Source organism: Manis pentadactyla, chromosome 3 (assembly GCF_030020395.1).
Source record: "Manis pentadactyla isolate mManPen7 chromosome 3, mManPen7.hap1, whole genome shotgun sequence".
NCBI classification, from domain to species: Eukaryota; Metazoa; Chordata; class Mammalia; order Pholidota; family Manidae; genus Manis; species Manis pentadactyla.
The window spans coordinates 216,946,756-216,962,760 of record NC_080021.1 but is presented as its reverse complement, the minus strand read 5'-3'; positions in this window follow the sequence as shown (position 1 = coordinate 216,962,760).

Sequence of the window (16,005 nt, the reverse complement as noted above, 5' to 3'; positions counted from 1 at the left end):
AGTAAGACTGGCCCCCCAGGGGCCCGCTGGCTCTACCTTAGGGCCCTTTGATGTCGCTGACTCCACCTCAGGTGTTTCTGCTCACATTTCCTCCTTTTCTTGGGAAGCACTGATGATTTAGCCGTCTAGTTGTCAGGAATCTCTGGTCCCTTGTCACCAGGAAGGCTTGTCACCAGGAAGGCTCGTCCCTGGCTGTGCTGCTGTTTGTCCCCGGATTGTATCTCGGAGGTGAGGAGGGATGAGGCCCGCAGATAAAGAGTACAGCGCGGCCAGCAAAGCTTTAAGTGAGCGAAGAGAAAAGGTCTGTTGATATAGTGGGGGGGGGGGGGCACGGGGAGGGCTGCGCAGCACGGAGAAGACAAGTAGTGATTTCACAGCATCTTACTACGCTGATGGACAGTGACTGTGAAGGGGTGTGGAGGGGACTTGGTGAAGGGGGGAGCCTAGTAAACATAATGTCCTTCATGTAATTGTAGATTAATGATACCAAAATAAAATTTAAAAAAAAAAAGAAAGAAAAGCTCTGCTGATGAGGTGGGGCTCCTGGAGAGGGTGCCCTTAGGGCTGCAGACGCTGGGAGTTTACAAACACATCAAGGAGGAAGTCCACATGGGTGCCTAGGACCTTTGCTAGGGCCAGACTGGGGGATCAGAAAACCCCTTTCTCAGGCTGGCCGCTCCAGGCTGTGGCTTCTTGTGTGTCCTGCTTGGCTGGTTGACCACAGGTCTGGTGTCAGTGTCCCATTTGGCCGATCTGTACCTGGGCAGCATGTCCTGTTCTACCTACCCCAACGGCTACCTCCTGCGTCACCAGTCTGCCAAGTCCCACATAGCAGAGAAAAGAGGTGTTATGTGAGTAGGAGTTGTAAAGGGGCAGTGGTCACATCTGAGCAACAAGGAGGTCCTAGAGGAGTGAGCCCTCGGCACCCTTACCCGGAGCCGCCTTTAATCAGGATCTCAGCTGAAGTGAGTTGACCTTCAGGAGGGGGGCTTGATTAATCATCTCCAGTCTTTGAGCAACCATTATCTGAGTTCTGACAGCATCTGTGATACTTGGTTATGCAAAGAAAGCATTAACAGTTTGATAATGATGAATATAGAACAAATTAGAACAACAATGAATATGATCATGTGTAGCCCAGATCTCAAAATATGTGGGTACCTAAAACCTAACCAACTAAAGATTTTAGAGGATGGAATTCCCTTTAAAGATATAGCACGTTAAAAATCTCAGCCAATTCTAATACTACTAGTTGGGAAGTATTTATCCATGAATAGCAACAAGTATTAGCAAAGGTACAGACCCCACCTTGGGCAGCAAGTAAATAATCTAGTGTTACATGATCATCAAGTAACATGAGCTAAAAGTATCCAGACTTGCTCTGGACTTTCAGTCTAAGAGGGCTTTCCGGTCATGCATTTATTCCAAGCAGTACTTACTTTAAACCAGGACTAAGGATTTCCCTAAATCAGGCCCCTTCACTGGGGTCAACTCCTCCGGGAAGATCACGGCCTTGAGAATGTCCACAACTGTTATCCTTATATTTACAAAGGCCACCATCTGAATTATCCTCTATAATGAGAGGCACTTTTTGTTGTTGTTGGTCTATTATTAGTTTTTGTATGGTCTTCTTAAGTAATTAACTGAAGGAAAGAAAAAGGAGAAGTCAGATATACCTTAGGGGGCATTGTCTTACTATTCTCTAGCTATCCAGGCTGTCCAGTTTGAAATTAGAAATGGATATGAGCAAAGGGTTTCTGAATTTTCCATAACCAGCAACAGGCTGAGGAAGACATACCCCAAAACCATAAAGATCACCAGAGCTTGCTATGGTTTGGGATATTTGAATTACAATGTTTTCCTGTCATTTAGCCCCTTTAGTTTGGATAGTAATAAGTAGGGTAGAGAGAGTATTTCATGTTTGAAATGAGTTAAACAAACTCAAGTAGTTAAAATTGCTGGATACAAATAGGATTAACAAGAGTGCTAAAATGTCAACTATAAGGAGGATTATTCTAATTATTTTATGAATGTTAGGCATTAATAAGAGTCTATTTTGAGGTATACAGGCCTGGTCCCAACTCTTAGGAAAGATATCTACTTCGGGTGTTCTCTGCTTCTTGTCCAGGTTGTTGCTGGGATGGTCTGGAGATCTTTGAGGTCTCCAACAAATTGGTAAGTTGTCAAGTGAGGGTGCCTTTTTCCAGATGAGAAAAGTGAATCTATGAGTCAATGCCTTTAAGTTTAACAGTACCAGGGATAGTTAGCTATCCCTGATATGGCCCTTTTCAGTGAGGCTGGAGGGAACACTTGTGAAAGTGACATTTCCAGTAGACAAAAATCTCCAGGCTTGCCAATTCAGCTGTAAGGTGTCCTAGTAATCAGAGACCAGCAAGAAATAAATTTGCAGGAGTAGAGCCCATAATTTTTTTGACATAAATCTGGCAGGAGATACAGAAGGTGGCCACTCAGTAACCATTCTTTAAACTATGAACTTCCCATTTTACCAAGAAGAGTAGTCTAACAGAAGGACAAAAGAGTAATTACTCACCATATGGGCACATTAATTCCCAAATCCCATAGACAAAAACTGACAACAGAGGACACCCAAATAAACCTGTACCAAAGCTAAGGCAAGAGTTTTGGGTCCAAGAGGACTTACCACCACAACCCAAAGCCACTGAGGAAATAACAGAATTCAATGGACTCCTGTCGTTACCTTACTTAAAAATTAAGTGGTAAGAATAGTGGTGGCACCAGAGAGGCAAGGTGTTTTGGATCCCACTTCTGACACCATGTAATGTTGAACAAGAAAGAACTGAGGTTACAAAGCAAACCAACAGTTTATTTGGAGTCTTGGGAATTCAAACCTGGGATACAGATTCAGGAAGAACCTGAAATGTGCTCTGAGAGAGTGTGGAGAAAGAGTTTATAAAGCAAAAATCACAGGCTTACAGAAGTTGTTTTGAAAGAATTATGATTGGCCTAGACAAAAATTATTGATAGGCCATATAGGATAGATGGCTATTGGTTGCTAGACTGGAGTTAAGCAAAACAACCCTCATACTGAGAACTGAAACAGGATGTAGCCACTTGTGGTTGACACAGTCCAAACGTTCAGGTTCAGGTTCAGGTTAGGTATGGACCTGTGTAAGACTAACTTCCCCAATGGCCTCCAAGCTCTACTTTAGGACCCCATGACATTCTTGACTCCATTTCAGATGTTTCTGTTCAGAGGTCTATTCCCTGAAGCTTGTCAGACTGGAGAACTTGCAGCAGATCTCAATCCCAAATACTTAGAAATACCGGATAGACCCTACCAGCATGCCAGATATCTTTGTTTATTCACAGATGAATTGCCAAGATAGTAAGGGAGGTCCCCAAGGAAGAAAGAAGAGGAAGTGACTGATAAGCCCTGGATGGGATGCAGCAGTGGGGGCTGTGCATTGTAGTGGGGTAGGGGTCTCAGTGGTCTAGGCCTTGAGTGAAGCAGAGTTGGGATGAAGAGAGATGAGCAGAAAATAAAATCTACCATGGCTCATAGAAGCGACAAGGAAGCTGGTCTGACCCAGCATAGGTGCTGGATGAGGAAATGGAGTTGCCCAGGAATTGCAACCACAGCCCGTTGCTTACATGGGTCTGGGGTTCAGATTCAGCCTATCCACATGGTCCCGAATCCCCTACACTAGAAATTGACTCTTTTTTTTAAGTGGCTCCAGGAAAGAGCTCTGAGGTTTAACCCAAAGCAAAAGTGAAACTACTCTGGTGGGGCCCACCCCCTACCCAAGCTGGCAAGATTTCCATGGCAATGATCTCCAGATGAACAATCCACCATGAGTAAGAGTTTGCAGACACAACATGAGCAAGATTTGATACTGGGTCAACCAGAATTCAACCAGGTAAACAGAAAACAGAATTTTATGTATTTAAAATAAATAGAGGAAATTTAGGGAGCTGTCTTTGGAAGGCAAAAGCTAATCAGAGAAGAGTGAAACAACCTAGAGCTTAGCATCAGGAAGAAGGAGGCAGTGAATGACACATCAGGGACAGGAAGGTAGGAGTGGTCCACCCCAGGTGGGTGCAGGCAACAAGGGGGTGCATTGTTTGAAAAGGATTTAAAGACAATAATAAAAGTACTCGACTAAGGTTGGTTTGCTTTTAATCACCATGTAATAGTAATTCTAAACAATGTCAGTGACAAAATACTGCTCCCTGAAACAATTACTGTGGTTATTGCTGGCTCACAAAAAGCCAGCAGTGAGACCTTTACCTTGTTGGCAGAAGACTAGAAGGATCCTCTCCAGAGAAAACGACCAGCCCAAGAGAAAAGACCAAGGTACAGAAATATCAGCGTTTCCTTAATGAAAATACACCAAACAAACCTCACCCACACCCTGAGGATTTCCAACTATCTTTCTAGGCCTCCGTTTTCAAATATCAACAGAAAGACAAGGATCACCCAATGTAGAACTAAAGAAAGCATCCCACCTGACAGACACACAAATAAGCAAATGAAAAAAATTACTATGAGGAAACAGGTGATGCAGGGAGAAAATTTTAAAAGCAAACTCTCTTCATTGTCCTCAAAGAGATTAGAGAAGACATTCATGAAACAAGAACAGGATAGTCTAAGAAAGGAAGATTCATAAAATAAAAGACTCTTGAGAATTGAAATGTTGACAGCAGAAATGAAAAAAAATCACTGGCAATTCACTCAGGGAAAGAATAAAATATTCTGGAAACATGGATCTACACAGAGCAGTGAAGAGCACTAGAAACGGGAAGCTCAAAGTACAATAAAATGAAAATTTTCCTTGTTTTTAATTGTGCTAAAAGGTAACTGACCAACTAAAGCAAAAAAAAAATAGCAATGAGCTGTGTATTTATAGCACATTTAAAGGTAAACTGTGTGACAATAGTACAAAGGATGGGAAGGAAGAATTGGGACTATACTGCTCACACTACATGTAAAAAAACAGTCCTTCTGCTACACAGGAGCATTGTGTTATCACTTGAAGGTAAATTGACTAAACAGGCATACTGCAACCTGTATGGCAGCCAGAAATTTTCTGTAGTATGTCAATAGAAGAGATAAATTAAACCTTAAAAATGCTCAATTAACCCAGTGGAAATAGAAAAAAGGAAAACTGAGAGTACAGCTGGAGGAGAATGTGGGTAGTCTCAGGGTACCTCTTTCAAAAATAGAAAGCACAAAGGGAAAAGCAATGAATTTACAGTGGAGAATCCTGGCCAACACCACCTGAGCCAGATTCTCTTAACACCACTAGGAACACATAAGGGCACCAGGTACCCCTGGGGTGAGGCCTGGAGAAAAGCATCCGTGTTGCCTGAAGGTTTCAGCCCTGGGCAAGTTCACTGTGGACTCAATGAGACCAAGAAATGACAACCGAACCTTCTTGGGGTAAAATGGTTTATACCTGGCTTTGTTCTCCTGGTGGCAGGGTAAGCGCTTGAATCACATCTGCATCCAGCAGCCTGCAGGTCCATGATCCTCCTCCATCTGTGTCTCTGTCCAGAGCCCTGGGCAGAGCTCTTTATACAGTGACTCAGTCAGTGAGAGCTCATTGCCTACAGGTGTGGGAGCAGGAGCCCAGCACAGGCCCGTTCCTTCATCAAGCAGTCTAGGGTCAGGTGAGGATCCTGGCCATAGGAACCTGCCCCACAGCACCCCTCCTCTGTGGTGAGCCTCCCCAAAAGGCATAATAATCTCAACCGCACCAGGAGGAAACTTAGACTAACCCACAGTGAGGGGATTTGCTGCAAAACATTTTATGTCTTTACTTTTCACACTTAGAATTTTCAATGGGTTCTTTTGAAATCCAGTTTTTCCATAAGTCTTCTGTTGTTTCACACCCTATTCCGAGTGCTTTCACTTCAAGTGGTTTTTAAAACATTTTTTTGAAGATACTTCCAAACTCAGAGAAAACTTGCAAGAATGGGACTGATGGCCAGTCTTCCAATGGGTTTCAGCCCCGGGCAAGTTCGCTATGGATTCAATGTGACCAAATAAATTGACAGCAAAACATTCTTTGGGGTGAAAGGGTTTATTACCTGGCTTGTTCTCTGGCCGTAGGTGGAACACTAGCGTCTCTGCCTCCACCCAGAGCACTGGGCCGAGCTCTCTATATAGCGCAGTAATAGCTTATTGCCTACAGGTGTGGAAGCGGTAGCCTAGCAACAGGCCAGTCACATCATCAGGTGGTTTAAGTTCAGTGAGGGTCCTGGTCATAGGAACCCCAACTTCCCCACACTCCACCCCTCCAGGATTCTCGCCTTACAATCTACACACATTCAATCTTCCACAGTGGTCCCTGTGCAAGAAAGCTGGAGCACTGTAACCAGATTCCACTACAGCAACAGAGGATAACAACTTAGAGATAATAACAAAAATTATAATTCTCAAGCCAGAGGAGGTTCCTGATAACAAAAAATTGTAATAATCCTCAAGCCAGAGGAACTTCCCAATCCACAAAGACTTCAGGGGTGATAAGACACATGTTTTGATGACACCAACATAGGCAAATCTTGTCCGTCAAGTAGGATGTGTGCAAGAGAGTGCTCCTGTGATAGGACTGTAGCCGGAAGGGGGTCCCTTCCAGGTCTAGTATGCCATACTTTTACTCCTTTCCCCGTGGGCGTTACTGAAGGGTCTATATATAGTGCTACTGGAGGAGCATGCACTGGCCACAGTGATAAAACTCCCCGGTAAGATGCTGCTACCTTCTGGCCGTTCAGGATATACTACTGTGACCTTTGGCGGCCACTCTGTTGTTATTCCAGGAATACACAAGAGGTCAGCTTCCAGACCTTGTCCCCAAGGTGCCAGGAGAGCCAGCCATCGTTGGTCCATGTGTCAAAAGGTCCAAGGCCACGTCCACTCAATGGAGTCTCCAGGGTTCAGTGCAGTTGTGCTAACAGCAAGATGTTATTTTGGTGGCCAAACCTCGGCTTCAGTGATTCTTCCTTGGTTTGTACTTGCAGTTGTATAGGGGAGGCAGCCATAGGTGTTAACATGCCTACGGGGCTCAGGGCTCCCTTTAGGGGTCTCTCATTCAAACACCATAGCACGGTCCATAAGCAGACTGACCATCCCCGCAGACTATTGGTATCTGACTTTAGTCTGGATTTTAACAAGCCGTAGTGCCTCTCTATCACACCTGCTGCGGTAGGATTGTATGGCACATGAAACTTCCATTTGATTCCCAGCTGTTGCACCCATTCTTGCAGTGTATGCCCAGTAAAATGGGTGCCCTGATCACTCTCAATTACCTGTGGTCGGCCATAGACGGCAAAGAGTTGCTCCAGGCCTCTTTTGGTCACCTGCTGGTCTGCACAACGGGTAGGAAAAGCAACCAGAAGTTCAGTAGCTGTGTCCACACAAGTCATGGCATACTGATGTCCTTCTGAAACAGGTAGAGGCCCAATATAGTCTATCTTCCACCTGACGAGGGGTATAGGCCCCTTCGCTTTTGTCCCATGTTGCTGTGGAACTTGGTATAAGTCCCTTTTGGAGCACACGACACACTCCTGCCGGGCTCTACTAACTTCTTCAAAGGTCAAAGGCAAGCCCCACCGATGGGCTACAGCCCACATTGTCTTTTGCCCCGCATGCAACAAACACTGATGTAACCATTGGACTACATCAGAGGCAGGCTTTCCTTCTAACCAACATATCTGGGACAATTTATCTGCTTTATCATTTCTTGCGGATGCCAGTGGCAAACAACCTGTCACATGGTACACTGCAATTATTTGTCTGACCACAGGCCCATAAGTCTTGCCACGATTCCTGCCCCCAAAGGGGTCAGTGACCAGCCAGCCAGTTAGCATGGTACCAGGTTGGTAGCCACAGGGTCAAGCCCTGATAGACAGCCCAGCTGTCAGTGCCGACAACTCTAGGGGGGTCTCCTGGCTGGTCACAAGCCATACAGCCTGCAACTCTGCCCACTGGCTGCTCGTCCCCTCACCATCTTCCATCCATATTGTCTCAGTCTTAGGATGGAAGGCTATGGCCCTCCGTTTTGGGGGCTGCCCACGGCTGGAGCCATCTGTGTACCATGCGTCTTCGGGTATAGGGGCTCTTCCCTCCTCATAGGGACTCTCTGCTACTAATGGTTCAAAAGCAAGTTCTTCCTGCTTTTCACTAGTATATGTCCCTGGCCCCAGTAAGCGTTGGAGTTCTTCCCTCAAGGGGCTACTAGAGAGGGCGCTACACTGCTGTAGGTAAGCTCCCCACTTGGCTAGTGTGGGCATTCGTGCCACACCACTCCTTGGCTTTTGGGTCCAGTCTCGTACCCACCCCAAGATGGGATAGGTGGTCATTACCTTTATCGGGGCCATTCCAGTGATGGGCTCTGTCGCCAGCAAGGGTGATACACGGCAGCCAGTTGTCTTTCTATCAAAGTGTATCGTACCTGTGCCCCCTTCCAGAGTTGTAAACAGAATCCAACGGGTTGGCAAGTCCGTTCAAGCCGCTGCCGGAGACCCCAGACATAACCGTCTTCAGTCACGTGAACATCCAGCTCACAGGGCCTTGATGGGTCTGTCACACTCAGGGCCTGCACGGCCCTGACTGCCTGTTTTGCTGTAGTAAAGGCAGATGCACGTGTCTCATCCCAGTCCCACCTGACGCCCTTTTTTATTTATTTTTATTTATTTTTATTGAAGGGTAGTTGACACACAGTATTACATTACATTAGTTTCAGGTGTACAACACAGTGATTCAACATTTATATACATGATAATTCTAGGTACCAGCTATCACCATACCAAGTTGTTACAATATTTTGACTATATTCCTTATGCTATCCATTACATCCCGGTTACTTATTTATTTTACAATTGGAAGTGTGTTTATGTATATATATATATATATTTGTGTGTGTGTGAGGGCATCTCTCATATTTATTGATCAAATAGTTGTTAACAACAATAAAATTCTGTATAGGTGGGTCAATGCTCAATGCACAATCATTAATCCACCCCAAGCCTAATTTTCGTCAGTCTCCAATCTTCTGATGCATAACGAACAAGTTCTTACATGAAGAACAAATTCTTACATAGTGAATAAGTTACATGGTGAGCAGTACAAGGGCAGTCATCACAGAAACTTTCGGTTTTGTTCATGCATTATGAACTATAAACAGTCAGTTCAAATATGAATATTCATTTGATTTTTAAACTTGATTTATTTGTGGATACCACATTTCTCTCTTTATTATTATTTTTAATAAAATGCTGAAGTGGTAGGTAGATACGAGATAAAGGTAGAAAACAGAGTTTAGTGTTGTAAGAGAGCAAATGTAGATGATCAGGTGTGTGCCTGTAGACTATGTGTTAATCCAAGCTAGACAAGGGCAATAAAACATCCACGTATGCAGAAGATTTCTCTCAGAACGGGGGGGTGAGGTTCTAAGCCTCACCTCTGTTGATCCCCATTTTCTCACCAGATGGCCCCCCTGCGACTGTGCCTGTCTTAGGTTGTTCCTCCCTTGAGGAATCTTACCCCTGACGCCCTTTTGTACCAACCGGTATAAGGGCTTCAGAATTTGCGCCAAGTGCGGTATAAACACTGTCCAGTAGCCTAGAAGACCCAGAAACTCCTGTAGCAATGCTACAGTTGTAGGGGTACGAAAGGCCTGGACTTCATCTATAACTGCTTCTGGCATCACTTTGGTCTTACCTGACTAGACGACCCCCAAGAATTTTGACAGACAAACCAGGTCCCTGAACCTTGGTACTGTTCACAGCCCATCCTTTCTCCTGTAAATGTTGCAGCAGTCTAGGTGCTGCGCCTTCTAGATCTGAAAGAGAATCGGACGTGAGCATGACATCATCAATATAACGGTACAATCACACCGTTGGTAGTTTCTCCCATGTAGCCAAGTCCTGGGCTGCAAGTCCGTGACAGATGGTGGGGCTGTGGAGGAATCCCTGTGGATGGACGGTGAATGTCCACTGCCGTCCTTCCCACGTGAAGGCAAACTGCTCCTGACTTTCCTGCTCAATGTCAATGGAAAAGAAGGCATTAGCAAGATCTGCCACATAATGGTATGTTCCTAGGTCATGGCTGAGGGTCCATCAAGCCTGCAATAGAGGGGACAGCAGCATGCATAGGGGGTGTGACTTTATTCAGTTCTCTGTAATCCACAGTCATACGCCAGGAGCCATCTGGCTTTTTTACAGGCCACACTGGGGAGTTGAAAGGACTGTGGGTGGGCTTTATAATACCCACCTTTTCCAGCTCCTGGAGAGTTTCTCCAATCTCTTTATGCCCTCCAAGCAGTTTGTATTGTTTGGTATCAGTCACCCGCCGAGGCACAGGCAAAGCTATGGGCAGGTGCCTAGCACGTCCCCTCAGAACTGCCTCACCACACGTACTCTCAGTCTGAGCTCACCTGCAGTGGTCTGCAGCCATAGGCCCTGCAGGATATCAGTCACCAAAATATACTCAGGGATAGGACATATATACACAGTATACTCTTTTGGGGGTAGAAGCCCTATTCCCAAAGGGATTTGGGCTAGTTTCACTCTGATAGGCTTACCCCCGTATCCATCTATGATAGTGGGGGGTCCCAGGGAACCGCTCAGGGTTACCATGAATTAGTGAGCATTCAGCCCCAGTGTCCACCAGAGCCAGGACACATATGTTCACTGGGGACCAATGGATAGCTATTTCAACATGTGGCCTCTGGTCCCCCACTGGTCCCTCAGGGCAGATACCTTGACCTTCCCCTCAGTCAAACCGTGTTCCCCAATCAACTTCCTGTGTGGGCTCAAGTGAGGTCGGCTCGCTCTCCAGCAGGAAGTCTTGCAAACACACAGGCAGGACTTGTGGCTCTGTCTCTGACCTCTGCCTCTTTGGTCTTAATGGCTGGAACTGCTGCTCTCGTTTCAGCTGTTGCCATAGCTCTAGTGAGATCCTATTTGGCTTCCCATCTAATTTCCTTCCATCTGCTCCTGCCCATATTAAACCAGCCCACATCTAGGTCCTCATAACCTTCAGGGGCCCTGTAAATTCTTCTTGTGAGTAGCAGACCTTATTTCTTTCTGGGTTCTCATTGCTTCAGCCTCTCCTAAGTCTGCTACTGTACGTGTCACCTCGCTTATGGGCTGCCCTAAGTGAGGGGAAAGAATGGCCACGAGAGACCCAAAGAGGGATGTAGGACCTGTTTGAAGTACAATATTTCTCATCCCAGTAGTGAAAATCTCTTCATCTGGGCCATAATTCTCTGGCCTATAGATGGCATTTCTTATGCCTAGCTCTCGTAGCACCTGCTGGAGCTCAGCATACATCTGCCATCTAACAGGAGAGGATGGCAGATCACCCTGACAGGGCCACACAGCACGAAGTGCAGCCATAAGCCAACCGAGGAGGGAGTGACTCCCTGGGGTCTGATGTGCATTTTGTAATCGCTGCCTCAAGGAAGCCAGCTTTCCCATCTCTGATCCCGACAGAACAATCCCATCCACCCCTAAGTTCCACAGACGCAGGAGCCAAGCTGATATTGACTCCGAGGGCTTCTGCCTAAACCGGGAGCCCAAATCCACCAGCTCAGCCTGAGTGTAGGGGCGGAGCATAGGGAGCTCCACGACCTGGGGAGGCGGCTGCTCCTCTCCTTGGGGAGCTTTCAGCTGCTGGGTCTTTATTTTCTTTACAACCACTGGGCGAAGGACCAGTGCCCCCGGCACCACCCCTTCGTCCTTCCCCAGCTCCTCCATTTCCGGGGCTGATGGCACCTTTCTCTCCCCTCCCCCGAGTGCCTCTGCTACGACCTTTACGTTTTCTACTGTGCCCGGCAGCAATGCCAGCTCGGTGTTCAGCAGCTCCCTCACCTTCACCTCCATGCTTCGCGGCTGACATTCTCGTGCCGCCTCCACCTGTGCTTCCCTCAGGAGCTCGTCTTTTTCCCCGATGGCCTCTTCCTCCTCCAGAGCACCTGGCAGCGCTGCCGTCTCGTTCTGTAAGGAATCTTTTACCTCTTCAGTGGCACCTTGCTGCCAGCGTTCTCGTGCTGCCTCCTCTCGTATCAGTGCCATTTCCTTCCTCAGGGAGTCCACGGAAGTTTACAGCTCACATTCTCATATCACCATTTCTTGGGTCTCCTCTGTAGACCTTTTTAATACTGTGAGAAGCAGCAACCCACAGTCCCCGCGGCCTCACAGGCACTCTGTCTCTCAAAAGACCTGCTTACTATACCAAGTGCCACCCCTACAGCCTCAGGTATCACCTCCCCTTGCCTCCAGCCCTGGGGTGGGGCCCAGTCCTCTAGGAGGCCAGCCACCTCAGACCACATACCCACTGGGGTCGATCCACTGTCTCCCCATTCACAGGGGCAGCCCGCTGAAGCACCCCTCCCGTAAGGGCAGCCTGTCTTTTTCCTTGGTCAACAATGAACCCTGCAGATTTTCACCAATTGTCTTGCCAATGGGTTTCAGCCCGGGGCAAGTTCGCTATGGATTCAATGTGACCAAAGAAATTGACAGCAAAACATTCTTTGGGGTGAAAGGGTTTATTACCCGGCTTGTTCTCCCGGCAGTAGGTGGAGCACTAGCGTCTCTGCCTCCGCCCTGAGCACTGGGCCGAGCTCTCTGTATAGCACAATAATAGCTTATTGCCTAAAGGTGTGGAAGCGGTAGCCTAGCAACAGGCCAGTCACATCATCAGGTGGCTTAAGGTCAGTGAGGATCCTGGCCAGGCCATAGGACACCCCAACTTCCCCACATGGCCCAATGTCTCTTCTAGCATATCTTTGCCTGGTATAGAATCCAGCTCAGGATTATTGCTGCGTTTAGTCTGGCATGTCTTCAAACACTTTGATAGACCCCTTTTAAACTCTTTCCTCTAGGGGCTCCGACATGATGTGGCCCATTTGCCACCTGTTGGCTATTCTACAGGTGGCATGTATCCTCAAGGCCTTGGTCATCTGTGTGAATCCACCTTCTGCAGGAGCCATCTTCTAAAGGTGGCTTGCTGCATGTGCCACACATGTGCCCTGGGATATGAGAGCGTTTTGCATCTGTGTCTATGGATCTTTACGGAAGTCAGTGGCTGTGGACCATTCTATGTTAGTTTCTGCACTTGGGGTTTCTGGGCCATGTGGGTGGCTCCTGTGCAGTGAAGGCCACTGGGGGTTGTTTGCTGCAGTTTCATGGAAGGGCAGATACTTTCAGGCTCCAGCTGCATGCAGAGGGCCCGCTCTCTCCGTGCAGGGGCTCCGATTTCCTCCCCTTAAGGTAGAGTCTGGTCCTCACCCCTTTATGAGTAACTCAGCCCCACCCACGCTCTGAGGCCCTCTTTCATTCAAGGGCCTGGGTATCCTGTTTCCCTTTCTTGTCTGGAAACAGGGAGACACACACTTCTCTGTGTTTGGAGTGTGTGTGTGTGAATATGGGCGTGCTGACTTCCTGCACTGGTTCACTTAGCTGTCCAGGTGCTACTGCAAGTCTCAGGTGAGCCATGTGGCCTCTCTGTTTGTCAATTAACCATCAGGAAAACGGGGTAATAATGGTCCCCACATCATAAGGTGCTTGGGAGGCTTTGGTGCTGTCCAAGATATGTAACCAAACCTTGTTTAACTTTACACTATCTGGCCACAGCCATATCAGACCGGAAGAACAAACCCCAGAATACAAAACCATGGTTTTTCCCCGGGTGAAGGTTATGGGAGATTTTAGTTTTACCTGCGTGTATGTTTGTGTCTGCGAATTTTCTGCAGTGAGCACTTCTCTAATTGGGAAAACAGTAATTGCTATGTAAATAAATGCTATAACCAGGCTATAAATGTTACGTAAAATGCCGGGTACTTGGTCAACTTTAAGTGCTGAGCGCCAGCATGTGCTCAATAAACCCATAAAGACGTGGTTGGAATTAACTGACATCTCACAGGTGGATGGGTTGGCAAGGGGGCAGAAGGAGGGCAGCCTTGTAGTGCTGCTTCCTGTGTTTGTGGAAACTTGAGGGGGTGGAGGATGGTGACTAGGAGCAGAGACCCCCAGAGGGTCATCACTGGTCACCTGACAAGTTCTGCCTCACCTGCTCTGAGAACCCCAAACCCTGCGAGCTGCAAGTCGCAGTCCAATGCCTCGTTCATCAGTAATAGGTGTCACTGTGCCCGGCAGAGAGGGCTGGAGGAACAAGCCAGCCAGGGCCCTGCCCTCAGTGTCTGCTTTCCTGAAAAACATCAAGCAGGTGGTTGCAGAATCTACTATGTAACTGCAGCTGTGTTCGCTGCTTGCCAGGGAAACTGCCAGTGCCGCTGAGAACACAGCTGAGGCACAGGGTGGGATGGCACAGCTGAGGGGGGAGGGCCCAGGCCTGGGACTTGGTGGGAGTGGGAATCAAAGGAGAGAAGTCTGGAGACAGGTGTCCCCCCACTTTGATCCAAGAGCTGTAGTCCCAGCAGGGGCAGCCTCTCCTCGAGGTTGCATCCCAATACATCCAAAGCATTAAAGACAAAAAGAATAAAACCAGAAAATAGTTAATGTATTGACCCTGTGAGGATTGGATGCCAAATATCAGTAAGTACAGAATCGAAGAGAACAAACAACAGGCACCTCCTCTCGGCTAGGCCTACACCAAGCCCTTTGTGTGCCTTCTGCATGGGGACCTCACGGTGTTATTTCCCTGCCGAGAACCTGGCTAAGCCACCCTGAGGCACATCCACCATGTGGCCAAGCAGCCAGCAGAGGCTACATGCTGACGGTGGCGCTCAGGCAAGTGCAGGCCCTAAAGAGCAACCACAGAATCACAGGCAAACGTAAGCTCTGGACAGGATGTCCCAACAACACCAAGATCAAGTACCCACTGCCTCCCAGGGCCTTCCCTCACGTGCCCCGTAACCGAGACCCCTCCCCATGGGGCTGACCAAAACTGCACTCTTGTGAATTACCCACTGTGCCTTAGCCTGGGAAGCCCAAAGGTCTCCACCCGGAACCTAACAAAGGTGTGTGCCTGGTCCCGCCTCTGCACTCTGCCTTCACCTGCCCCTGTGGCCCCTTGTGCTGCAGTGTGCGCTCCCTCCAGGGCCTGTGGGTGAAAAGCTTCTGTTTCAGTTTTTCTTGTGGTCTGTCTTGCCAATGGGTTTCAGCCCCAGGCAAGTTCACTATGGATTAAATGTGACCAAAGAAGTTAACAGCACAACGTTCTTTGGGGTGAAAGGGTTATACCCAACTTTATTTCCAGGTCAGTCACTAAAATCCCGTTCACTCAGAGGAAGTCTGCATGCAGCAAACTGGTCTCTCCCCTTGCCTCTGGGCCCCTCTGCACAGCTGTCCCATGGGCCCCTCTGTCCGCACAGCCATCCCACACAGCCATCCTCTGGGCCTCTGTCCTCGGCGCTGCCACCACTCCAGCCTCTGCTCTGCTCTCCTGAAGGCTTGCAGCCCTGCCACCATGTGACGCCCAGAGCACTGGGCGGAGCTCTTGATATAGAGTCAACAGCCATGTATTGCCCACAGGTGTGCAGGGAGCTAGTTAACCAGGGCCAGGTGAGAATCCTGTCCACAGGAACTCTCATTTTATCCACAGGTCTCACCAGTTTTGAATGGTGGCTCGCCATCCAGCACCGAGGCACAGACCTTGCCCCACTTAGCAAATGTTAACTTTAAAAGTCGTAACATCCCCTCATTTGGGAAGGAAGGGAGCAGGGTGCCTGCATCACTGCCCTAGGCGGTTCCTTCGAGGCATCTCCTCCAGGGCCTGCCTCCAACCTTGCCTGGCTTGCTCTGAGGGTCTGAGCTTCTGTGTGGGTTCCCCTCAGTTAGGGGTGGCTTTCTCATGCTGACCCAGCTGCCCCTCCCTCAGCTCCCCTCTGTCCGGGGCACAGGGCTCAGGAGGCCCCGATCCCCTTCAGCAGAAGCTGAGATGGGTTCATACCTCTGCAGTTACTTGAACAGTGACTTCACCTGGTGTCTGATGTCCCTCCCGACTCTCCTGCATCGTATTTCAGCATCATCAAATATTCACGGGGCACTCACAATGCA